Genomic DNA, 25,012 nt, shown 5'->3' on the forward strand with positions numbered 1-25,012 from the left:
CCCTCGGCGACCGTTGCTTCCTAATACAGTAGAGCGTCGATTATTCGAAGTAATTGGGGGACATGGGTGTTCGGAAAATTGGTTTGTTCGGATAATCGAACTGTAGATGTTTATTTGCCACAAACCTGAGATAGGTTCTCCTTCCGATCTCTTTTGTGTAAACCACTTGTAAACAGTAACATCTAGATCTGTGTTAGTGGCGAGCTTCATAGTTTTACGGCTTGTTGATCCACCAGTAGAATCAAGCATAGCTATAAAATTTGCTGTGTTCGTTTTTTGTTTTTTTATATCCGTAATTGTCCACTTCCCCCACCTTTTACTCATTGGATAAAGTGATTGCAGATTCACCTTCTTTTAACCTTTTAACAATCTCGTACTTGTCCCTCATAGAAAGAACAACACGTTTACGTTTAAGCAATTTGTATCGTCAAGTTCACTTCTTCACGCAGCAGCACACAAGTGGTCGTAACAGAGAACAGAAGGTGACTGTTTGCACCGTGAGAAGCTCTTCTTGGGGGCGCGCAATCCTTCAAACTGAGCGGAGCGGCACGACTCAACTCTAAGCTGCCGCAGCTGTTGCTGTGAACAGCTTTGATACTGCCGCTACTTCTACTGCCAGTGCCAGGCCGACAGAAGTGTGCCGATTGTTGAAACACAGCGACTGGCGGCATGGCCGGTCAGCAGTGGCTTGTGAAGGCCCCATTAGAAGCAATGTTCCGCCAGCAGTGGCTCAGTGCGGCGACTACTGTGGGAAACTTGGTTTGGGAGTGAGAGGGATGATGGACGGTAGGGCGGGAGAGTAACAGGTGCGAGCGAGTACACAGTTCGGTTAAGCGGTCGTTCGGTTGACCGACGTTTGGATAACCGACGCTCTACTGTATGGTGTTCTGTATCGGTTGGCGGGTGGCTGTCGTCCGGCTTGTGGCCAGACGGCAGAAAAGCGTAGGTAAGTACAACTCAACGATAAACATCCATGTGGTCGGGACAGGAGGCTTGCATCTGCTGACGGCCATTGTCCGTTGGTACTTCCTCCGGCGGCAGTGCAGGAGAGACAGGCAAAACGTTCTTCGCCTTGTCGAGGGGACTCGATGCCTGTGCCAAGTGATTCAAAGTGGGCGCAGTAGGGAGCCCCGCAGCGGACGCATAAGATGTCTCCTATCGGCGTCTGAACCAGCCTACGTCGGAGGCATTCAGAACGGACGTGGGCTTCCTGACCACAATCTGAACAACTGCGGGGCTGGACACCGTACATGACGACAGCCCTGAAGCCAGAAGTTAACCAGTTGGGAAGGCATGTGCTTTCTCAGGTTACTTTTTATCTGACAGACAGCACTGGGAGTATGGTATGTTTCAAACGTCTTCCACGTTTCAGCAACGTGACTGACGACGTTGTCGCAAGGTTTAAAGGCGGGCACCACAACATCCAACGCCGGCCGGAGTGGCCGTGCGGTTCTAGGCGCTTGTCTGGAACCGGGTGACCGCTACGGTCCCATGTTTGAATCATGCCTCGGGCATGGATGTGTGTGGTGTCCTTATGTTAGTTAGGTTTAATTAGTTCTAAGTTGTAGGGGTCTGATGACCTCAGCTGTTAAGTCCCATAGTGCCCAGAGCCATTTGAACACAACATCCAACAGCACGTAAAACGGGAGTTCGAAATCCCGCAACGTTCGGAGGCCAAAACCAGCGTGATCATACAGTCCATGTATGGAGTCAGAGTATCGGAATTTGAGATCGTTAGCATGACGGCGCACAAAAAAAAAGGTTCAAATGGCACTGAGCACTATGGGACTTAACATCTGTGGTCAGCAGTCCCCTATAACCTAGAACTACTTAAACCTAACTAACCTAAGGACGTCACACACATCCATGCCCGAGGCAGGATTCGAACCTGCGACCGTAGCAGTCTCGCGGTTCCGGACTGAGCGCCTAGAACCGGTAGACCACCGCGGCCGGCGCGGCGCACAACACTTCATTCTTTAGCTTCATATACAAAGTGGTACTAAGGATCGGGATATGGATTTAGAGAACATTATGCGGCGGGGGATGCATTTCGTCCCGTATAAACAGTTCAACCTCATACGCTTTTGGTCGCTCATGATCCAAACGAAACATTTAGTCGTGGCTTGGCGATAGGAAAACACCATGGTGGTGAGTGATTTCGGACACGAAGACAGCCATTACGCAGAAGTAAACAAGCGCGCGCTCGCTCGCCGGCAGCAGGACAGGCGTGCTCGCCTCACCACTGCCGAAAGCAGACGGAACCATGCGATGACAGAGGTCGTTGCAACTGCACGGACTAGCATATTCCCCGTCAGACGCCAATTCTCAACTTATCCACATACAACTAATATAGGGCCGCTTGCCCATTATCCTCATCACTCGCGGCACGAAAGAACAGACATAACATATGTTACACAGGTCTGCGAATTAAAAGTGTTTCAAATTTATAAAGTTATTTTTATAGTGTTTTCAACGCTAATTTCGGGAAAAATAGTGAAAAATTCCATCACGTACAGTTATTTCAGAAACTGCTTGTCTAGTTGTAGCTTTTTTAGATATTTCAGTACTCTAGTGAGTTTGAATTTTGGTTTTTAGGATCTCCGTAAACTGTTATTTAGCCGTTTTTGTACTAGATATACGTAAAATAAAGAATAATTAGGAGAAACCAGCAGTATTTTCATGTCAGTGCCTGTCTGTCGCGCTGCCCCTTCCCCCGCCACTACCAAGTAGTGAGCTTCTGCTGTTGTCCTTCAGTTCATAGTACCTCTTCACTCTGTGCTGTTCACGTTTTGTTGTTACTATTGCTTTAAAGTAGTGACTGTTTCCTTGTGTTGTGAAGTTGTTTTATGGACAATGGACAATGGCTACCAGAGGATGTATAAACTCGCGAGATTGCTTCTGCTACATTTGTGGTAACTATACCGTTAAAGAGCAACAAAGAAACATTACCAATTTTGTTTAAAAAGTATATTTCGCCAATTTTGGTATAAAGTTAGGCGATCAAGATAAGCCTTGGGCCCCTCACAAAGTTTGTTCAGTGTGTGTTGAAGAACTGAGGCAATGGTTTCAACGTAAAAAGGAATCCTTATGTTTTGGAAAACCAATGGTTTGGAGGGAGCCAAAAAATCATAGTGATGACTGCTAGTTTTGTTCATGCAACGTACGAGGTTACAATTTGGAAAACAAAAAGGATGTTCCTTACCCTAACATTCTATCAGCCATTCGCCCTGTTCCTCATGGACCTGAAGTACCAATACCATCTCCTCCAGCTTCTTTGGATGATATAGATGATCACGAGCTATTGGCTCAATAAGGTGATAGTGAAGAAGACAGAGATTCCTACGATCCTGGCACAACCGATCCCATTCCATTCTCACAATCTGAACTGAACGATTTAAGTATAGTCCTAGGCCTTTCTAAAGAATTGGCAAAGGTTTTAGGATCTAGATTGAAAGATAAAGATACGTTGGCTCCGGGTTCATCCTTTTATTGGTATTGATCGAGGGAAAAGGAGTTTGTGTCTTTCTTCTCTCAAGCAGGTGATCTGGTGTTTTGCAGTGATGTTCCTGGACTTATGGGACGTTTCAGAGTAGAGTATGCTCCTGGTGAGTGGAGACTTTTTATTGATTCTTCAAAAAGAAGCCTTAAAGCAGTACTTCTACACAATTGCAGTAAGTATGCTTCTATACCAGTTGGACACTCGGTTCACTTAAAAGAATGTTACGTAAACCTTGAATTGATTTTAAGCAAACTCTGCTATTCAGACCACAAATGGACAATATGTGGTAATTTAAAAGTGATTTCAATGCTGCTTGGTCAACAAAGTGGCTATACAAAGTTCCCTTGCTTTCTCTGTGAATGGGACAGTAGAGACGGAAGGCAACACTACATAAAAAAAGCTTGGCCCTTGAGGAAAACCTTACAGGTAGGGGTTAAAAATATTGAGGGGAAAAGCCTTGTGGATCCCAAAAAGGTGTTACTTCCACCACTTCACATTAAGTTGGGGCTGATGAAACAATTTGTTAAGGATGTTTCCAGAATGAGATTTTCACTCTGCAGCGGAGTGTGCGCTGATATGAAACTTCCTGGCAGATTAAAACTGTGTGTCCGACCGAGACTCGAACTCGGGTCCTTTGCCTTTCGCGGGCAAGTGCTCTACCAACTGAGCTACCGAAGCACGACTCACGTCCGGTACTCACAGCTTTACTACTGCCAGTATCCGTCTCCTACCTTCCAAACTTTACAGAAGCTCTCCTGCGAAACTCGCAGAACTAGCACTGCTCGTTTAGTTTTTATTGCTGTTTCAAATATACCGGTCATTTTTGAAACACCCTGTATATAAATAAGGAACAGGAGAGGCCCCAACACTGATTCCTGGGGCACCCCCCACTTGACCCTGCCGCACTCAGATCCCACATTACAGCCAGTCTCAGCATTGTGAATAATGACCTTTGCTGTCTGTTGCTAAAGTAAGACGTGACCAATTGTGAGCTGCTCCCTGTATTCCATAATGGTCCAACTTCTAGAGCAATACTTTGTGATCAACACAATCAAATGCCTTAGTTAAATCAAAAATATGCCTAGCGTTCGAAACCTTTTGTGTAACGCATCCAATACCTCACAGAGAAAAGAGAATATCGCATTTTCAGTTGTTAAACGACTTCTAAATCCTAACTGTACATTTGATATCAAGTTATGTATTATAAAATGATCAATTATATTTACATACACAGCCTTTTCAATAGCTTTAGCAAACACTGACGGCATAGATATAGGTCTAACATTGTTTGCATTATCCTTTTTCTCCCTTTTTATAAAGCGTCTTTACTACTGAGTATTTTAATCGTTCAGGAAACTGACCATATTACAAATATGGCTAAATACAAGGCTAACATGTGCAGCGCAGTACTTTAATATTCTGCTAGCAACTCCATTGTATCCATGAGAGACCTTAGTCTTCAGTGATTTAATTACTGACTCAGTCTCCCCCCCCCCCTCTCTGTATCAAAGACGAGTATTTCAGACATCAGTCTCGGAAAGACATTTACTAAGAAAGAAGAAACTAAATTTTTATTTAATTCACCAGCAATTCCCAGAAAATGATTGTTAAGTACTGTACATATATCTGATTTATCAGTAACAGAAATATTTTTACTACGAACTGACTTTATATCGTCGACCTTGTGCTGCTGACCAGACACTTCCTTCACAACTGACCATATGGTTTTAATTTTATCCTGTGAATTAGCTATTCTATTTGCGTACCACATACTCTTTGCCTTCCTTATCACATTTTTAAGCACCTTACAATATTGCTTGTAAGGGGCTACTGTAGCTTGATTGTGACTACTTCTAACATTTTGAAATAATTCCCGCTTTTTTCTACATGATACCCTTATCGCACTAGTCGGCTACCGAGGCTGCGTTTTACTGCTAGTACCTCGTTTAGAAGTTCTAATGGAAAGCAACTCTCAAAGAGCATGAGAAATGTTTTACGGAAAGCATTATATTTATCATCAATGTTATCGGCACTATAAACATCGTGCCACTCTTGTTCCTTGACAAGGTTGAAAAAACTCTATATTGCTCTTGGATTAACGTTCCTACATGTGACATTTGTTCGAGTACAAAACCCTTTTAGTGTTAAAATTTGTGCATCATGGTCTGAAAGGCCATTCACCCTTTTACTAACAGAATGCGCATCTAGTAATGAAGAATGAATAAAAATATTGTCTATGGCTGTGCTGCTGTTCCCCTGCACTCTAGTTGGAAAAAACACTGTCTGCATCAGATCGTATGAATTTAGGAGCTCTACCAATATCCTTTTTCTTGCATCATCATATAGAAAAGTTACATTGAAGTCACCACGTATAACTAATTTCTGGTACTTCCTACAATGTGAATCACAATTATAAGTTTAGTTTCACTAAATTCAACTGTCCCTGCACAACATTCAAATATCTGTTCAGTGCAGTTCCTGTATGGAGGAAACCTGGAACACTTTCTCTACGTTCTCTCTTCTAACAGTGCGTCACTTTGGATGCACTATAGCCTTAGCGTGGGACGATGTGTATAACTTACTTTCCGACGTCGTCTCATAGTGCGTATTTAAACAACTTTTGTTCAGTACCTCAAACTGGACTTACTGTGCCTGCAGAAAATATATTACTTTATCTTGCTTGCATACTGTGAACATAACGTCTGAGGTATCGGCACTTTCTGAAAGCATATCTGAAATATTGGGAAATAAATGTAATATGTTTTCACACACATTGTGAAAACGATAACCAGGAGCATTTATGAGAAAGCGTAAGCCGCAAATGAAGTCGCCACAATTTGCATCTTATTCAGAAACTTGCTTGTAATAACTCTGTAGTGAGCTTGTTAAATAACAAAGGACAATATGAACTTCAGAGGATGCTGAGTCCCTCCCATCTCACCATTCCATAGTTACAGACATAAATGTTTGTGTACAATTGTGACAGTAAAAATTGTAAATGTGATATATGGGCTCCATGCCACAGTTTACGTGCAAGATAAAGCACAAATACATTACTGAATAGCATTTGAATAATGAATTTCGGATATTCATTTGGTGAGAAGCCGTACGTGATGGAGTCAGAGTTTCTAAACGTCGCACACTGAAATCAAAGAGGATGTGTGAATGTTTGTGGGGATTCCCTTCCACATGACGCGAACACGAATCCACAACACATTAAGAATGGTACCGGGATCACAGTGACGTATAAACTGCCGGCATACTATACCCAATACACGTTCGATGATCTACAAGGGAAGACCACCCAACCTGCGCCTGCCTGGGAGAGAGCTAATGGGCACCTGGCAGTGCCCGTCCCATAAGAGGCAACGTTCAGCCGCCTGATATGCATGTTAGGCAAACATGCAGGCCGAGGATGGGTTGACAGTTGTCTGTACACAAATATGGCTTACACAGACTTCACCATAGATGCCTAACATCCATTTCATAGGAGTTTTTCTTGTTTTGGATGCCTGGAATGGTGCTCGTAAGGTCTGAAGTGCTTAGACACGCGCACGCATTCTCGCTAGAGAAGCTGCGCCGCACAGAGATGAGTTAGCAATGAACTTTGCTTTGCGATGATGCCCACCAAATTTATCTGTTAATCGCGAGGGAAGGAGAGAAGACAGACAGTTGAGCTTTGGTGTTAGATATAAACAATTGAATTTTGTTTTAATAGCAGTAAACAGCAAACAATGAAGATTTCTGAGAATTAAGTTATGGAATAATGCAAGATTTATTACGGAGGGAAAAAGAATTTTTACTTGGCTACGATTATACTCTTTGTGAAGAATGAATTACAGGCAATCATTAAGTTTGTTTTATTTGCGGCAGCGCTTTGATAATGTGGAATTCTTGCTTCGTCAGACATCCATACTTGGAATCTTTTTGCTCTTCATTTCTTTGTTAGAGTTTATCGATCATTGTGAGAGAAATGTATTTAAAAATTATTTTGTTTCAGAAAAGCTAATATATGTGAATTTTAATTTTTTTAATTCTTGGATTATAGTAGCGTGATCTCATGGAAGGCTTGTAACAATAACACCGACCACCTTAAACGGCAATCGATGCTAACGGTAAACCTGTGCGAGGAATTTTTGAGAAAGTTGTGACCGTGATATAACCTAATGTAATCAGAACAATCTAACTGGGATTCGTTTCCGAGCCGGCCGGAGTGGCCGAGCGGTTCTAGGCGCTACAGTCTGGAACTGCGCGACCGCTACGGTCGCAGGTTCGAATCCTGCGTCGGGCATGGATGTGTGTGATGTGCTTAGGTTAGTTAGATTTAAGTAGTTCTAAGTTCTAGGAGACTGATGACCTCAGATGTTAAGTCCCATAGTCCTCAGAGCCATTCGTTTCCGAAACACTCCAGCAGAGTATAAGTAAGTTAACATTACATATTAGTATTGGTCGCCAGCCTAATTAAACCTTCTTGTGTCAAGCAATATCATAAAGCAGAAGGCAGTGCTAAGGCTAGCCTAACCTTCCTTGAGACACACACACACACACACACACACACACACACACACACACACACACACACCACTCTCAACAACACGTACCTTAAACGAACTAGATGCAGCAGTTTATAGAAGCAATCACCAATACACATGAATATAGTAGCAATACTAACCAGAGAAGAGCATGAAATGATTCTGATTTAAATCAGGGGGTCTTTTAATGATCATACTCTGTAACATCATTGCTTAGTACAGAGTCTCTATTCCTGTGCATTAACCAACTTGCGTTAGAATTGCTAACACAACAAATATTTTTTTTTAAGTTCGGTTTGAAACAATTAAACAGAATGCAAATCTAACTATATGGGCTCTGAAGGAGCCTTTGCTTTCATTAACTCACTAGCCTAGTACATGAGGGCCCTTAAACTTTCGTGATTTGAAGAACCACGCTCATTAACAAAACTAAACAAGTATGTGTGAGAAATGGTAAGTATTCTCATCAATAATTCTTAAGTAGATTACAACAAAGTTAACTCCTTAAATAACAAAAGTGTTCTGATAAGCAACCTTTTAACCAACTCAAGGTATAGTTGGCTGTCCAAATGTCAACAAAACATTTCTAATGCAAAGAAGATTGATAAAACTTCGTAATTCTGATCAAAAAAATGGTTCAAATGGCTCTGAGCACTATGGGACTCAACTGCTGTGGTCATTAGTCCCCTAGAACTTAGAACTACTTAAACCTAACTAACCTAAGGACATCACACACATCCATGCCCGAGGCAGGATTCGAACCTGCGACCGTAGCAGTCGCACGGTTCCGGACTGCGCGCCTAGAACCGCGAGACCACCGCGGCCGGCTGTAATTCTGATCAAAGTGCATAAATGCAACAGTTAGTAATCTTTAAGATCAACTTTACTATTTTCAGGCAGCTTTTCAGCTAAGGCAAATTATTTAATAAAATGACAGAAGATTGGTTTAAAATTGCACTGGAATTGGAGTATCTCTCAAACTACAAAACTGAACTTTAAACATTAAAACTCCACACATTACTATTTTTACAGTTGCTGAATACGTCTCTCCATAATAAATTAGGACACTGGGAATTACATTCATTAGGGTAAGATTCCCATCCTGGTTTTTGATTTGAGATAATCATGGGTGTAAGATAGTTTTCAGCAACACAACGATTATTATTAAAATCAACCAAATTTCACAAATACCTGATCAATGTACAAAGTGCAAAATATGAAAAATTTAGAGGAAGGTTGGAGGCACTGGTGGCGTAATTTGCAGTAGTTGTTAACATGGCGGCGATGCAGTCATGGTAGTACTGTTGGACTGGCTCTGTTACAGATCTTCTTGGCGTCGGAATTATATTTTTACAGGGCCAAAAACCATGCTATGGTAATAGTATCACCAAAAGCAGCATCCGAGACACATAAATACTGCCTTTAAGCTCCTCTGGCCTCAAAACTCCAAGAATATGAGGCACAATGACCCGCTACTGCTAGCGAGATGTTAACCACAGCACAGCACTGCTCAGCCCAGATTCCTTTCCCGTCATTAAGGACAACTTGCCACTAGGGCACCAACCATGCCTTTTCCACTCCGCTAGGTTACTTCCGTAGCTGCGGGGCTTCCCTACATCTTTTACATTCAACCTTACCTTCCCTAATTATGGACCAAGTCATTTACGGTACATGATATAACAATTGTTCTAATAGTTATTTAAGTCCATAAGCACAATTTAAACAACATCATTCAAAAGTTCACATAACTGAAATATATATACATAGTCAAAGATTTCCATGACAAATACAACACTCTACATAAGCAACACTAAAAATTGACACACAAATATCGATAAAGATACGAAATAGGTCGAAAAATAGGTGTTACAAGCTTAGCTATGTTGAAGTTTCATTAAATGTTTTTAAGTAAAATGATATGTGATTGATATTGAGTTTATTTAAACCAGAGTCATTGTCCATTTCCCAACAGTCAACTAATATTAAATTTTTTAAAACCATTATAAAAAATTATGAACCAAGAATGATTGCAATGTTTTTAGAGAATGCATTGCAACTTTGCATTATCTCAGTAATGAGATTTTGCATCTCTGTTATCGAGACGCGCTGTAGTTACGACAGCAGTTTGCACGGAGTTATCCAGTACGATCCAGGTAAGCCAAACAGTGTAGAAGACAAATTCTTTCTTTAATTTAATTTCACAGGGACCAACTTTAGTTTCAAAGTAATCAGTCTTTAATCACAGTTCATAGCCAGATTTTGTGATAACAATAAGTTTCAGACAGAGCATGCTTTTTCTTAGAATTCTCGCGGTTAGAGTTCTCTATGTATTCTCGTAGTTGAATTTTGTCACCAACAGTTATCGTTATGCAAGTTATTAGCTTCGATGTTAGATATGCGCACAATTCAAAAGAAGCCCAATGTTTAGCGTATAACAGACAATATAACATTAAAAACACAATCAACACAACAGACCCACTTTCACTAAAATAAATTTAAACCAAGAACGTTCACTTGGTAGCATTCCTTGTGCGTTCGGGAATCGGAGAATTTTCTGAGATTTTTTTTTTTCAAGTACTCAGATAAAGTGCATTGCCCTCGGTCGCTACTTGCTTGCAGTTTTGTTTTGCTGTTGCGTTATTTACGGATCAGTTGTGTTTTCTTGCAGCTCATTGGGATGATTTCTAAAAAAATTTCTTTGTTTGTTTTGAATATTTTTCTTTGCTGTCATAATTGCCATGTCTTTCAACACAGTAAACAGCAAGTCGTGTAGTAATCATTCTCTGACAGCCAATATCCCAAATTCAAGTGACAACAGTACTTACTTTCTGATGAGTTAATGAAATTTTTCTTACAGGTTGACACACTAAATTCAGCAACAATTGGACAGTGTTTGGCAAGTATTGTACAGTACGCTATTGTGGAACAGGTACGGAATTTTTTGGATGGATTTAACATCTTTTGTTACTAATCGGAGATAGTTTCTTATTTCCAGCATTCAGAACTGAATGCGGAGTAAGAACGATGAGTAAAGCGTCATGTCAGGTTCTTTGAGTAACATATCGTGTGTTATAGAAGTAATTATGAGTTTATAACGATTATTGGATGACATGATGATGATGTTGATTTTGTGGATTTATGAGTTATGTATTTGAGGAGATATGTTTTAAGATTTCAGGAGACAGACACTGAGGTTAGGGACTGTTAGAGACTACGTGATGATTTGCTTGTACCTTTGAGCTCTTGCGCTTTAGTGATTTTTGTGTGGGGTAGGAGATTTCCTATGAATAGAGACGAGATGTATTGGTAAATTTGCTACTTTATTTGATACACTGTGAAGAGAACTTTCTGGCCTGTAAGCATTTTTATGTGTAGGTAGTGATATTTATGAGAGATGACACTTCTGTTCATGTGCTTGATTTGACAACGGTTTGGTTTTGCTTGTCCTAACAACTTTTCCGTCTCACTTAACAGGTTAATGATATTTTTTACTTTTTCAGCTCAGCTTAACAGATTTAAACACATTTAGTAACCATTTAGCACAACTACTCTTTATCGTATTTGTATAGCTGTAAGGCTACACATAAATATACTTTACATGTCTTGCATTGGACGTATGCTAAGTATTTTTTTACGTGATTATGATTAGTTAGCACGTGCACTGAGTTAGCATGTATGGCCACACTTTCACTTTCATTACTTTTTGTGACGGACTGACGGTTGGCGGTTGGCACTTTAATGTAATTATTTTCTTTTGACTTGTACAACAATAATTTTTTGCAAAACTGTTATTTCCTTCCTTCATCGACTTTCCTTCTGAATAGTTGCTCGAACTAGAAATTTTTGTAGGAAATAGTATTGTGTTTCATGACTACTGTACACTGCAAGTAAGACAACCTTAAGGAAGCTTTTACTTTTGTAACAGTACTTTGACAGATATTTGTACGATAATGCTATGATTTTTATTCTCAATTTATGTCTTGTATTCATACAATGCTTTACTTATGTTTAATCACCCAGAATACTGTATAACAGTGATGTAAAAAATCTCATTTATACGTTACTATGGAACAATTTGTCAACTTTAGCTATTTATTGTGGACTGATCTTGAATGCCACCATCAAAACCAATCTGTTAATGAAACTTATTTTAGGTATTTGTTTGCGTAACAATATGGTAACAAACACACATTTCAATTTTTATTCTAGCTTATGTATTTACTCATTTGTAACAATGTTTGTCAATTATGTATTATGCTGAGTCAGAACATTCATGGAAATATTTAAGCATACACTTCTGCAGCATGAGACACTTATGAACGAAGGGACTTTTTATTTTTTATTTTTTTTTACAGCAACGCTATGTTAGGTCACTTAAACTGGATTTATGCAATTATTTCATGGACACTTGGCGAACTAACGCTACGTTTCCGCCTTACTATGGATCTTTACTGTACCGTTGTGAGAGACATTGACTCTGAGTTGTCAGTGAAATATTTATTGACCAATACTGCATCTTCTGAGTCTGCTTTTAGCCTCCTCACAAATAAACCAATACAATGATGCAAGTTATATCAATATTTATGCCCTGAGTCTTCGACAAAACATGTTTACTTCAAGACACGCTCAGATGGGTTTTCTTTAGCGGCGTACTGGGTACACATAGCGACCTTTTTCACTGAATACATATAATTCAACGGTGGCAACATAGTTTTTGCGATGATGTAAAAGATAAGTGACATTTCAGTAAAATTTTGTTTTCATCCTTACCCCGCAAAAAATTTCTTAACAGTAGACTCACATACTATGTGCAGAGTAAAACAGTCAGCTAGTTACCATGAACGATATTAACAGAATCTTTCGTCAGTTCTTGGTAGAACAACATTATAATAATAAATAAAGAGCACCAGTTTGTTTTTGTTCTACAATATTGTAGAACAAAATTACAATACTGTAGAACAAAAGCAAACTGATGCTTTTCATTTATTACCATGAACGATATTATCACGTCTGTTTTTTTTTTTTTACTGATGTTCTGAGCACGCTGATGTTTATGCGACTGTTGGTGCGTCTGTGCACAATGATTTAAAGCAATTTTTCGTGGAGTTGTTTGTGTTCCTGTGCACAATGATTTCAACTAATTTGTCATGGAGTTGTTTATGCGCCTGTGCACAATGATTCAAAGCAATTTGTCATGGACTATAAGTGTACGTGTGTATGACAATTGAAAACAATTTGTAAATGCTATGAATCATGTTGTCTTTTTATACCGTTATCATTCAGTTATTGAAACCCATGTACTTGGTGTTTTAACTTTGTTTGTCGAATTTTGCAGTATAATCTTTGTTAATTAAAAATCTAATCCTGCGAAATTCTGGCCTGAGAGGCCGAGGGATTGTGAAATGTGTGTGTAAACTTTCGTAAAAATATTTCTTGTTCTGAACGTCTTCAAGCACGCTCGTAAGGTCTGAATTGCTTAAACACGAGGGCAGCCTAGGCTGGACAGCTGTGCCACACAGAGATGAGTTAGAGGCGATCTTTGCTCTGAGAATATGCCCGCCAGGCTTATTTGTTGATCCCGAGGAGAGGAGACAGATGGTTAAGCTTTGGTGTTCGATGTGAACAATCGAGTTTTGGTTTAGAAGCAGTAAGCAGCAAACTATGGAGAATTTTGGGAATTATATTACGGAATAACGGAAGACTTATTCTGGATGGAAAAAGGATTAATTTTTACACTGATACGATAATACAATTTGTGACGAATGAATTACAGGTAATTATTAAGTCTCTTTTATTTGTGCAAGCATTCTTGTTTCGCCAGACATCCAGATTAGGAATGTTTGTTTTAATTTCTTTTTAGGATTTATCTATCACTATGAGAGGAATGGATTCAAAACTTAGATTTCGAAATAATTTTCAAGGAAAGTTTATACATGTGAAGTCTAATTTTTGTAATTCTCGGGTTATAGTTACGTGATTTTAGAGAACGTTTCTTTAAACGTTTCTGAGTAAAATGATGTGATTACTATTGAGTTCATTTAACCAAGAGTCACTGTCCACATCACAATGGTCCTTTGAATATCTCAGTATTTAGACTTTGCAACTCTGTTATCGAGACGCACTGTAACTACAAGAGCAGTTTTCACGGAGTTATCCAGTGCGACCCAGGTATGCCAAATAGTGTAGAAAACATATTCTTTCTTTAATTAAATTTCACAGAGACCAACTTTAGTTTGAAAGTAATCAGTTTTTCATCTAAGTTAATAGTCAGACTTTGTGATAACAATAAGTTTCAGACAGCACATGATTTTTCATAGATTTATCGCACTTAGATTTCTCTATACATTCTCGCAGTTGAATTTTGTCATCAAAAGTTAACATTACGTAAGTTATCAGATCTATTATGCGCACTACTCGAAACAGGAAGCCCAAAGGTTAGCATCTAACAGGCAAACACAATCAGCATCACAGATTCACTTAAAAATAAAATAAATATAAACAGATAACTTTCAGGTTGGGCGAAATATGGTACTGGAGTTGCCTGGAAGAGGGGTCGAACACTGGTGTGGAAATCACTAGGACGAAAATGTCTTTCGCGTGCAAAGTAATATAGCTTCATGAAACTTGAAACATACATAGAAAGAACTGCTACACTGTAGTACAGAAAGTAACTAAAAGAATCCGCAATCAGACGAACAGAAAGGCACTTGTATTCAAAGACAATCATTACACAGAGGTGTCAGCGTGACGGATTGTCTGTCAATCCTCTGGGCCCAGGTTCGATTCTCGACTGAGTCGGGAATTTTCTCGCCCCAGGGACTGGGTGTTGTGCTGTCATCATCATTCTATCATCCTCATCGACTGCAGGTCGCCGAAGTGGCCTCAAATTGAAATACAGGCACCCGGCGAACGGTCTTCCCGACGGGCGGCCGTAGCCATACGATTAAATAAATAGAGGTCACCGCAATGTATGATGAACCCCTGGACATTACAAACGGCGGGAAATGGTTCATAATGGGCGTGTGGTTACCACGAAAGGCAGTGCATGCACTGCAATGTGATTCCATGCTGGCCAAAACGCTGGTATTGTGTTTTTGTGGTACGACGTTCCATTCCTCCACTAGCGCGATTGATAACTGCTGGTCGGTCAGTGGTCCATGTGGATGTCGCGCAGTACGCCTCCCCAACACATCCCACACGTTCTCGATGGGATTTATGCAGGGGAACGGCAGGCCAGTCCATTCACCGAATATCCTCTCGTTCCATCTCCTACAATTTCGCAGTGGAATGTGATCGCTCATTGTCATCCATAAAAATTAAATCAGGGCCGAACACATCCCTGAAAAAACGCACATGAGGAAGGAGTACAGTGGCACAGTGGCACAATAACGATACGTAAATTGCAGTTGTTTCAAAGAAAATGCCGTTTTTTGCATGGTGCACATCGAAATTTATATTTTTATTTATGCACCCAGACGCGTTTCCCCTTTTTTCGCAAGGCATCTTCAGTGGGTGTCCTAAAATATTACATGATTTGTCCATTATTACACACAGGTTATGGTTTCACATCTAGGTTATAGATTTAAAAACTGTTTCTTAACGTTTTTTATGAAATGGAACGGTACTTACAGGTAACTTCTAATTCATTACATCTAATCAAGCTGCTTTTTCTCATCTGGCAACCAGGTGGCCATCTTACAGATCACTTTCAGTTCACTGCTTACATTACACATCACTGTAACTGCCATCTTTTTAATACAGTTTCATTTATTACCAACATTCTCATTTTTCATTATTCAACTGTTTGTGAATATATATTTTTGTGTGTGTGTATTATAGATGGGAGAGAGATATTTCTTTTCTTTTTTTAATAAAATAAAAATTAATTTTATTTTTATTACTATTTTTTATTCATTTATTTATTCTTAAAAATATTATTATATTTTCCTGTATATACCTATGAGAGGAATCAGATGTGTAATCATTTGTTGAGATTTCTGTCTATTATATGATCAGTCAGTGTAAACAGTGAGTTGTTCGTCATATTTACTTGGTGATTTAGTAGTTGTTTCTTTTCAGCCTTTGTTTTGTATATATGATAATTTTCCTGTAATGTTGGGAGATGTCTTTCATTATTTATTCTAATTATTTTTATATCATTTTCTCTTGTAGTAGGTTTTTGGTTATTTTCTCCCATATGTTCTGCAAAAGTTGAGCATGGAAATATACAACAAGACAAAATGATATGAAAATAATTAGAATAAATAATGAAAGACATCTCCTAACATTACAGGAAAATTATCATATATACAGAACAAAGGCTAAAAAGAAACAACTACTAAATGACCAAGTCAATATGACTAACAACTCACTGTTTACACTGATTGATCATATAAATGACAGAAATCCCAACAAATGATTACATATCTGATTCCTCTCATAAGTGGTGGTGGTTAGTGTTTAATGTCCCGTCGACAATGAGGTCATTAGAGACGGAGCGCAAGCTCGGGTTAGGGAAGGATTCGGAAGGAAATTGGCCGTGCCCTTTCAAAGGGAACCATCCTGGCATTTGCCTGAAACGATTTAGGGAAATCACGGAAAAGCTAAATCAGGATGGCTGGAGACGGGATTGAACCGTCGTCCTCCCGAATGCGAGTCCAGTGTGCTAACCACTGTGCCACCTCACTCGGTTCCTCTCATAAGTATATACAGGAAAATATATTAATAATTATTTTCTAAGAATAAATAAATGAATAAAAATTAGTAATAAAAATAAAATAAATAATTTTTATTTTATTAAAAAAGAGAAAAGACAATAAATCTCTCTCTCTTCTCTAATACATACGCGCACGCGCACACGCACATTCACGAAACAGTTGAATACAGAAAACTGCCGGCCGCGGTGGTCTCGCGGTTCTAGGCGATCAGTCCGGAACCGTGCGACTGCTACGGTCGCAGGTTCGAATCCTGCCTCGGGCATGGATGTGTGTGATGTCCTTAGGTTAGTTAGGTTTAAGTAGTTCTAAGTTCTAGGGGACTAATGACCACAGCAGTTGAGTCCCACAGTGCTCAGAGCCATTTGAACCATTTTGAACAGAAAACTGAGAATGTTGGGAACACTTAGAGAAACAAATGAAACTCTGCATTAAAAAGATGGGAGTTACAGTGATGTGTGACGTAAACAGTGAACTGTAAGATGTCAACCTCGTTGCCAGATGAGAAAAAGCAATTTGCTTAGATGCAATGAATTAGAAATTACCTTTAAGCACCTTTCCATTTCACAAAAAAACGTTAAGGAAGTGTTTTTAAATCTGTAACCTAGTTATGAAACCATAACCTATGTGTAAAAATGGACAAATCATGTAATATTTCAGGACACACACTGAAGATGCCTTGTGAAAAATGGCGAAACGCGTCTGGGTGCATAAATAAAAATAAAAATTTCGATGTGCAGTATGCAAAAAAGGCATTTTCTTTGAAACAACTAAAATTTATATACAGCTGCTGCGAAAATGGCCACTACAAGAAACGTGTTGTAACGTCCCCTTAGAAAAATTATACACGACTTTGCTTAAACTGAAACAATATTTTTGGCGCAACGCAATCTGACTTCCAAAAATCTCTACAAAAAAATGGCCCCGACGAACATTAACCTATACGTTTCACAAATCGCTTACATCACAAAAATCTTGGTTACTCGAACTACTGCAATACAGCGAGCAGCACTACTGCCAGCTAAATAAAAGATTCAAACTACTGAAGGCACTAACTACTGACAGGCACAGTCAGCAAAAGAAAGATGTTGATAGAGAGCAAACAATGTATTTACCTTAATAGTCATGATATGTATATCAGTTCATGACATCCATTCTTACAAATTTCAAAACTCTGCTATCTCTCTCCACACGTCCACCACTGCTGGCGGCTCACCTCCAACTGCCCAACGCTACGCGCCGCTAACAGCAACTGCCCAACACTACAAGAGGAGACAACAATGCAAACCAGCCACAGACTGCACACAGCACAACCAGTGATCTTCACACAGAGTGCTACCTGGCGTTACCAATAAAAAAAACCTAAACAGCCTACTTACATAGCCCCCATGATCCCAACAAAAAAATTTGACAAATTGTTTTGGGCACTGGCCAATAATGATTTGAAAATATTTTTTCATAATTACAATAACAAAGAAATCAAATGCACACACTTATCGATACAATGTTGGTCAAAAGCTAAAATTTTTCCACAGTCCATAAAGACAGTCCATAAAGACAGTCCATAAAGACAGTCCATAAAGACAGTCCATAAAGACAGTCCATAAAGACAGTCCATAAAGACAGTCCATAAAGACAGTCCATAAAGACAGTCCATAAAGACAGTCCATAAAGACAGTCCATAAAGACAGTCCATAAAGACAGTCCATAAAGACAGTCCATAAAGACAGTCCATAAAGACAGTCCATAAAGACAGTCCATAAAGACAGTCCATAAAGACAGTCCTGATAATTCATCACAGTAAAATAGCAATGTTTTTCTCAAAGTCTGAGCAGTAAAAGAAAATGCACACAGAAGTAGTTGATTTCCATGCAGTCTTGAAGAAGTAGTGTTGTCCTTCCAACGGAAAGACAGTGCTGACTCTTGACATGCAGACAGGTAAAGGGCCACAACAGAGCAAACCCACAGCAGAGTCAGTCGAAGTTTTGAAGAATATTGGTAGGTAGGTCATCACAGAGAAGACCCACTGTAGTCCTAGTAGAGATTATAGTATTCTTGGGCCACTAGAGGTGCAGACCCACTGCAGTCCTTGTACAAATAATGGCGTTGGTGGGTCATCAAAGGTGCTGGCCCACTGTAGTCCTTGTAGAAAAAATGGTATTGGTGGGTCACCAAAGGCTTAAACCCCCTGTAGTCCTTGTAGAGACGGCCAGCAGCCATCTGTTGCAACTGTGCAGGTGCACAATCACCATCGAAGAGTCTTGCGGACAATATAGCAAGTCCATGAACCACCACTTGTGCACTCACAATTTTTGTTTGTTTGAAATGTCCTTAGAACCAGCAATGCTGTTAACCAGTCCCTTGCTGAATTATTAACACACGTGCAAACACTATTAGTCCCTACTTCTCACATATTGCCCATATACTATGACCAACAGAAACGTGTTCAGTGAAATATAACTTACAAGTTACGTAATTTGATGAACTGGTGTCAATTACAATTTTATAACAGAAGAATACAATAACCAAGGTACAAAATACATCATTAAAGAACATAACAATACAGATAACATTTTCAGTAATACAGGCTTTACAAAAGAATCGAAATAACAAATACATCAGTGTTACAAACATTACGACATAAGTACATACATAAAAGATCAGAATAACTTTTGAAAGATCAACTTCACACATGAGCATTAGAACAAAACAGAATAAATAGTGTGTAAACATTTTTACGAAGTAAATAACATACTATTAGAAAAATTCTACAACATAGCTCTCATCAGCTAAACACATAAAGACAGGAGAATCACAAATATACAAGAGTACACAAACATATAGCGGAATAACAGAAAGGGAAAGGACAGGGTTTGTTCTACTGCAGTATCTTGCAAAAAAACTTTCTTTACTTCTTGGAGATCTCCCTTCGTTCTTCATTATTTCAAAAAGTGCTATCTATACGTGCTTTCTGTACTTTTTTCGTACTTTTTTCGTAAAACTTCTCAATGCATTTCTTCCAATTCATCGCAACTCATTCTCTTACATAGTCTACTCCCTCTTAAGCTAACTTAAATCTACTGAGCTCAGATGCTTAACTAAGGGACGAGGCAATGCAGCAGCACAAAACAATTAATACAAACAGCAATGACAAAAAAATGCAAGTAAGCAAAGCAAGCAGCAATAAATGTAATAACTTATACCTAAACATGACAAACCCACAAGCAGAAAAAATAGTACACTAAAGACAACAACGCAGATAAGGGAAATGTATATTCACATCTTAATGTCTATATAATTAAAGTGGTGCACCACAAAACTAATTTTAAAAAAGATATTACCAAGTAGTTAAAAAGAAAATTAAGTATGCAGTAACTGTTATTAATCCCTTCTTATTGTTCTTTCCTTTCCAAGTGCTCCTTTTTCGAAGAACGTGGATCATAAAATGATTATTTAATAGATCTGTTGAAAGAAAGTGTTCGCATTAGCAAATGCATTTAATTTTATTTTATGAAACCAATGCTGCAACACAGCTGGAAACCAGATATCAGATGAAATAACCAACTATGAAAGGCAAAGCATAAAAATATCTTTCATTAGCCACGTGACATTTCATAAGTTAGTACAAATTCTCTCAACTCTCATAGAAAGACGCTTGTCATTATCAGGTATGCAGATGTAAGTAAGTATCTTTCCAAGTAATGAGCGTGGGTCGCCATATGAAACGTCCCCTTAGAAAAATTATACACGACTGTGCTTAAACTGAAACACAATATTTTTGGCGCAACGCAATCTGACTTCCAAAAATCCCTACGAAAGAATGGCCCCGACGAACATTAATCTATAAGTTTCACAAATCGCTTACATCACAAAAATCTTGGTTACTCGAACTACTGCAATACAGCGAGCAGCACTATTGCCAGCTAAATAAAAGATTCAAACTACTGAAGGCACTAACTACTGACAGGAACAGTCAGCAAAAGAAAGATTTTGACAGAGGACAAACAATGTATTTACCTTAATAGTCATAATATGTATATCAGTTCATGACAGCCATTCTTACAAATTTCTAAACTCTGCTATCTCTCTCCACACGTCCACCACTGCTGGCGGCTCACCTCCAACTGCGCAACGCTACGCGCCGCTAACAGCAACTGCGCAACACTACAATGGCAGACAACAATGCAAACCAGCCACTGACTGCACACAGCACAAAGCACAACCAGTGATCTTCATACAGAGCGCTACGTGGCGTTACCAATAAAAAAACCTAAACAGCCTTACAACGTGTTTCGTGTTCAAAGATCTAGAGGTCAGTACCTCCCCGCGCCATAACACCTGAACCATGATAATGATCACGTTCGACAATGCGGGATGTACCCTTATATGAGAAGAGGTGGGAACACGTAATAAAAGCAGGAACATTGTCGAACATGGTCGTTTTGGTTGTCCAGGTGTTAACGTGTGGGGATGCATGATGTTGCATGGGCGTACTGACCTCCAAATCCTTGAACAGGGTATACTCATCAGGACGAAATTGTGACAGTGTACTCTTTTACCGATGTGCGTCTTTTCAGGGGTGCATTCGGCCGTGACTTCATCTTTATGGATGACAATGGGCTACCGCACCGGACTGCGCATGTGGAGGAACTCTTGGATCGAGAAGATATTCGGCGAATGAAATGGTCTGCCCGTTCACCCTACTTAAATCCCATCGAGCACGTATGGGGTGCGCTCGAGCTTCATATTGCAGCACACTACCTTAATTGCGTTCCGCCTGATATCTATGCATTGAACACAGCGTAAGTTTCTTGCAGGTCCTATAATCTCTTTTTGGTACAGTCCGTTGACTAGTCAACATCGGGGACACTACTGTATACCATTATCCAGATTAATATCTCGAAAGGGCAAATATCATCAAACGTGTTATTAGAGTTGATACAGACTTCAATGTTTGTAAACTCAATTTCACATTTCAAAAAGCAAATTTTAACTTGTAATTGTATTTTTGCGCTCGACCGGGATCTAGGACTGTTTTTGAGCAACTATTGTCCTTGTTAACTAACCGTGAAAGATCTTAAATATACACTGGTGTCCAAAATTAAAGCAACAAACCGCTGTTTCTCCGGCCTGTGTCTAATTCATGATATAATCATACAAACTGTCAACCAGATGTCCGTACGACTGTGTTCGGCACGGAAGATTACATGTCGGTCAACGGATAACCATGCCAACAGTGGCGTCGGGGCACCTATGAAATGAGAGTGTTTGCCGGGTAGCCCCACATCCACAACTGCTGTGTACACAGTCACAGACAGTGCACTACGGCACAGAGATAATACCTACCAGACTCTCTGCTATGGAGGGCCAGAGAAAGAAAGGAAGCAGGGCAGTCGCAAACTGATGTGGCCCAATGGGTTAGTGTGAATCGTTCTGTTGTTTATCGGATGTGGCGAAAGTGCATAGAGACCGCAACTACACTCCTGGAAATTGAAATAAGAACACCGTGAATTCATTGTCCCAGGAAGGGGAAACTTTATTGACACATTCCTGGGGTCAGATACATCACATGATCACACTGACAGAACCACAGGCACATAGACACAGGCAACAGAGCATGCACAATGTCGGCACTAGTACAGTGTATATCCACCTTTCGCAGCAATGCAGGCTGCTATTCTCCCATGGAGACGATCGTAGAGATGCTGGATGTAGTCCTGTGGAACGGCTTGCCATGCCATTTCCACCTGGCGCCTCAGTTGGACCAGCGTTCGTGCTGGACGCGCAGACCGCGTGAGACGACGCTTCATCCAGTCCCAAACATGCTCAATGGGGGACAGATCCGGAGATCTTGCTGGCCAGGGTAGTTGACTTACACCTTCTAGAGCACGTTGGGTGGCACGGGATACATGAGGACGTGCATTGTCCTGTTGGAACAGCAAGTTCCCTTGCCGGTCTAGCAATGGTAGAACGATGGGTTCGATGACGGTTTGGATGTACCGTGCACTATTCAGTGTCCCCTCGACGATCACCAGAGGTGTACGGCCAGTGTAGGAGATCGCTCCCCACACCATGATGCTGGGTGTTGGCCCTGTGTGCCTCGGTCGTATGCAGTCCTGATTGTGGCGCTCACCTGCACGGCGCCAAACGCGCATACGACCATCATTGGCACCAAGGCAGAAGCGACTCTCATCGCCGAAGACGACACGTCTCCATTCGTCCCTCCATTCACGCCTGTCGCGACACAACTGGAGGCGGGCTGCACGATGTTGGGGCGTGAGCGGAAGACGGCCTAACGGTGTGCGGGACCGTAGCCCAGCTTCATGGAGACGGTTGCGAATGGTCCTCGCCGATACCCCAGGAGGAACAGTGTCCCTAATTTGCTGGGAAGTGGCGGTGCGGTCCCCTACGGCACTGCGTAGGATCCTACGGTCTTGGCGTGCATCCGTGCGTCGCTGCGGTCCGGTCCCAGGTCGACGGGCACGTGCACCTTACGCCGACCACTGGCGACAACATCGATGTACTGTGGAGACCTCACGCCCCACGTGTTGAGCAATTCGGCGGTACGTCCACCCGGCCTCCCGCATGCCCACTATACGCCCTCGCTCAAAGTCCGTCAACTGCACATACGGTTCACGTCCACGCTGTCGCGGCATGCTACCAGTGTTAAAGACTGCGATGGAGCTCCGTATGCCACGGCAAACTGGCCGACACTGACGGCGGCGGTGCACAAATGCTGCGCAGCTAGCGCCATTCGACGGCCAACAGCGCGGTTCCTGGTGTGTCTGCTGTGCCGTGCGTGTGATCATTGCTTATACAGCCCTCTCGCAGTGTCCGGAGCAAGTATGGTGGGCCTGACACACCGGTGTCAATGCGTTCTTTTTTCCATTTCCAGGAGTGTATATCCTCACATGGGACTTCAGAAGAGAGGACCGTTATTTGGCTGTAAGGGCACGCTAGTACCGCATTAGTACTGAATGTCAACTGGCAAGCGGGCTCGCAGCATCTACTGGACGTGTTGTATCGAGGCAAACGGTGTACAAAACGCTTCGGAAGAGTGGACTTTACTGTCGGAGACTTGCTCTTCTGACGCGCCTTCGCAGAAGGGAAGGTCTAGAGTGGAGTCATCAACATGCCACCAGGACAGTCGAACAGTGGGCCAATGTTGTTTTCATAAATGAGTCCAGATTTAATCTGGAGAGTGATTCTCGATGGATTCGCATCTGGAAGGAACGCGGAACACGATTTCGGGACGCAAACATTGCGGAAACAGACCAGTTGAGGAAGATCCCTAATTGTGTGGGCAGATACTATGTTGACCACTGGAACCCCTCTTCATGAAATTGTACGGGTGAATCGGCAAGGCTTAACTGCTGTCAGGTATCGTGACGAGATCTTGGGACCTCATGTGCGGTTGTTGCGAGGTGCTGTGTGCCTAGACTTCATATTGATGGACGATAATGCTCGACCTCATAGAGCACGCGTGGTTGATGTTTTGTTGGAAACGGAACGCATGGTGTGGCCTGCTCCCTCTCCCGATTTGAATCCCATGGAGCATGTCTGGGTTACACTAGGGAGACGGCTTGCATCACGTCAGCATCCACCAAACCAGTCTCCATGACTGCGAGCAGCTCTGTAAGAAGCATGGGCGTTATTGCCTCAACATGAGACTGATGACATCATTCATAGCATACCCCATCGTTGTCAGGCCTGTTATTGCTGCCACAAGTGGTCACGCCCCATACTGAGCATGTTAATCAGCTGTTGGAATGTGTGTGCGTATCCGTTAAGTTGGAAAAAACGAAGAAAAACTTTTGTCTGCCATTATGTATGTTGCAGCTGTCTACCTTCTGTATCCTTTATATTGTTTCTACTTTACTTTCACCCGTTTATACTGTTTTGTGCCAAAATAAATGCAAAATTTCCGTTATTTGCTTTAATTTTGGACAACAGCGTAGTTTCAGTTACAAATAACAAAGTCAGTGCATGTTAGAACTTGAAATAGCATGATGTAATGTTTGTGATCAACGGGGATTCGAACCCAGAACTTAATTTGACTGTTAAGGGGACATTGTATGTCCTATGCTGTCAATGCTAAATTATCGAATTTTGTGACTCATTATCTTGGAAACTTTAAGACACCAACTTACAATTTTTCGTAATTATGGCATGCACCTTTCTAGAAACACTGAACTAGAATTATTACTAAAATTGTATTGTGGGGCATGTTATCTTTTACTTTTTCAAACACTCAATTTTTTGACAGA

The 25,012-nt window shown here is 40.8% G+C and overlaps 1 non-coding gene across 1 annotated transcript; it reads right to left on the minus strand.

Annotated features, from left to right (window-relative positions):
- Positions 1 to 4,102: 4,102 nt before the first annotated feature.
- On the minus strand, positions 4,103 to 4,177 carry Trnas-cga (transfer RNA serine (anticodon CGA)). The gene has a single exon. It is a non-coding gene; the product is annotated as a tRNA-Ser (tRNA).
- Positions 4,178 to 25,012: the final 20,835 nt, after the last annotated feature.

The sequence above is a fragment of the Schistocerca gregaria genome, chromosome X (assembly GCF_023897955.1).
Source record: "Schistocerca gregaria isolate iqSchGreg1 chromosome X, iqSchGreg1.2, whole genome shotgun sequence".
Lineage (NCBI taxonomy): Eukaryota > Metazoa > Arthropoda > Insecta > Orthoptera > Acrididae > Schistocerca > Schistocerca gregaria.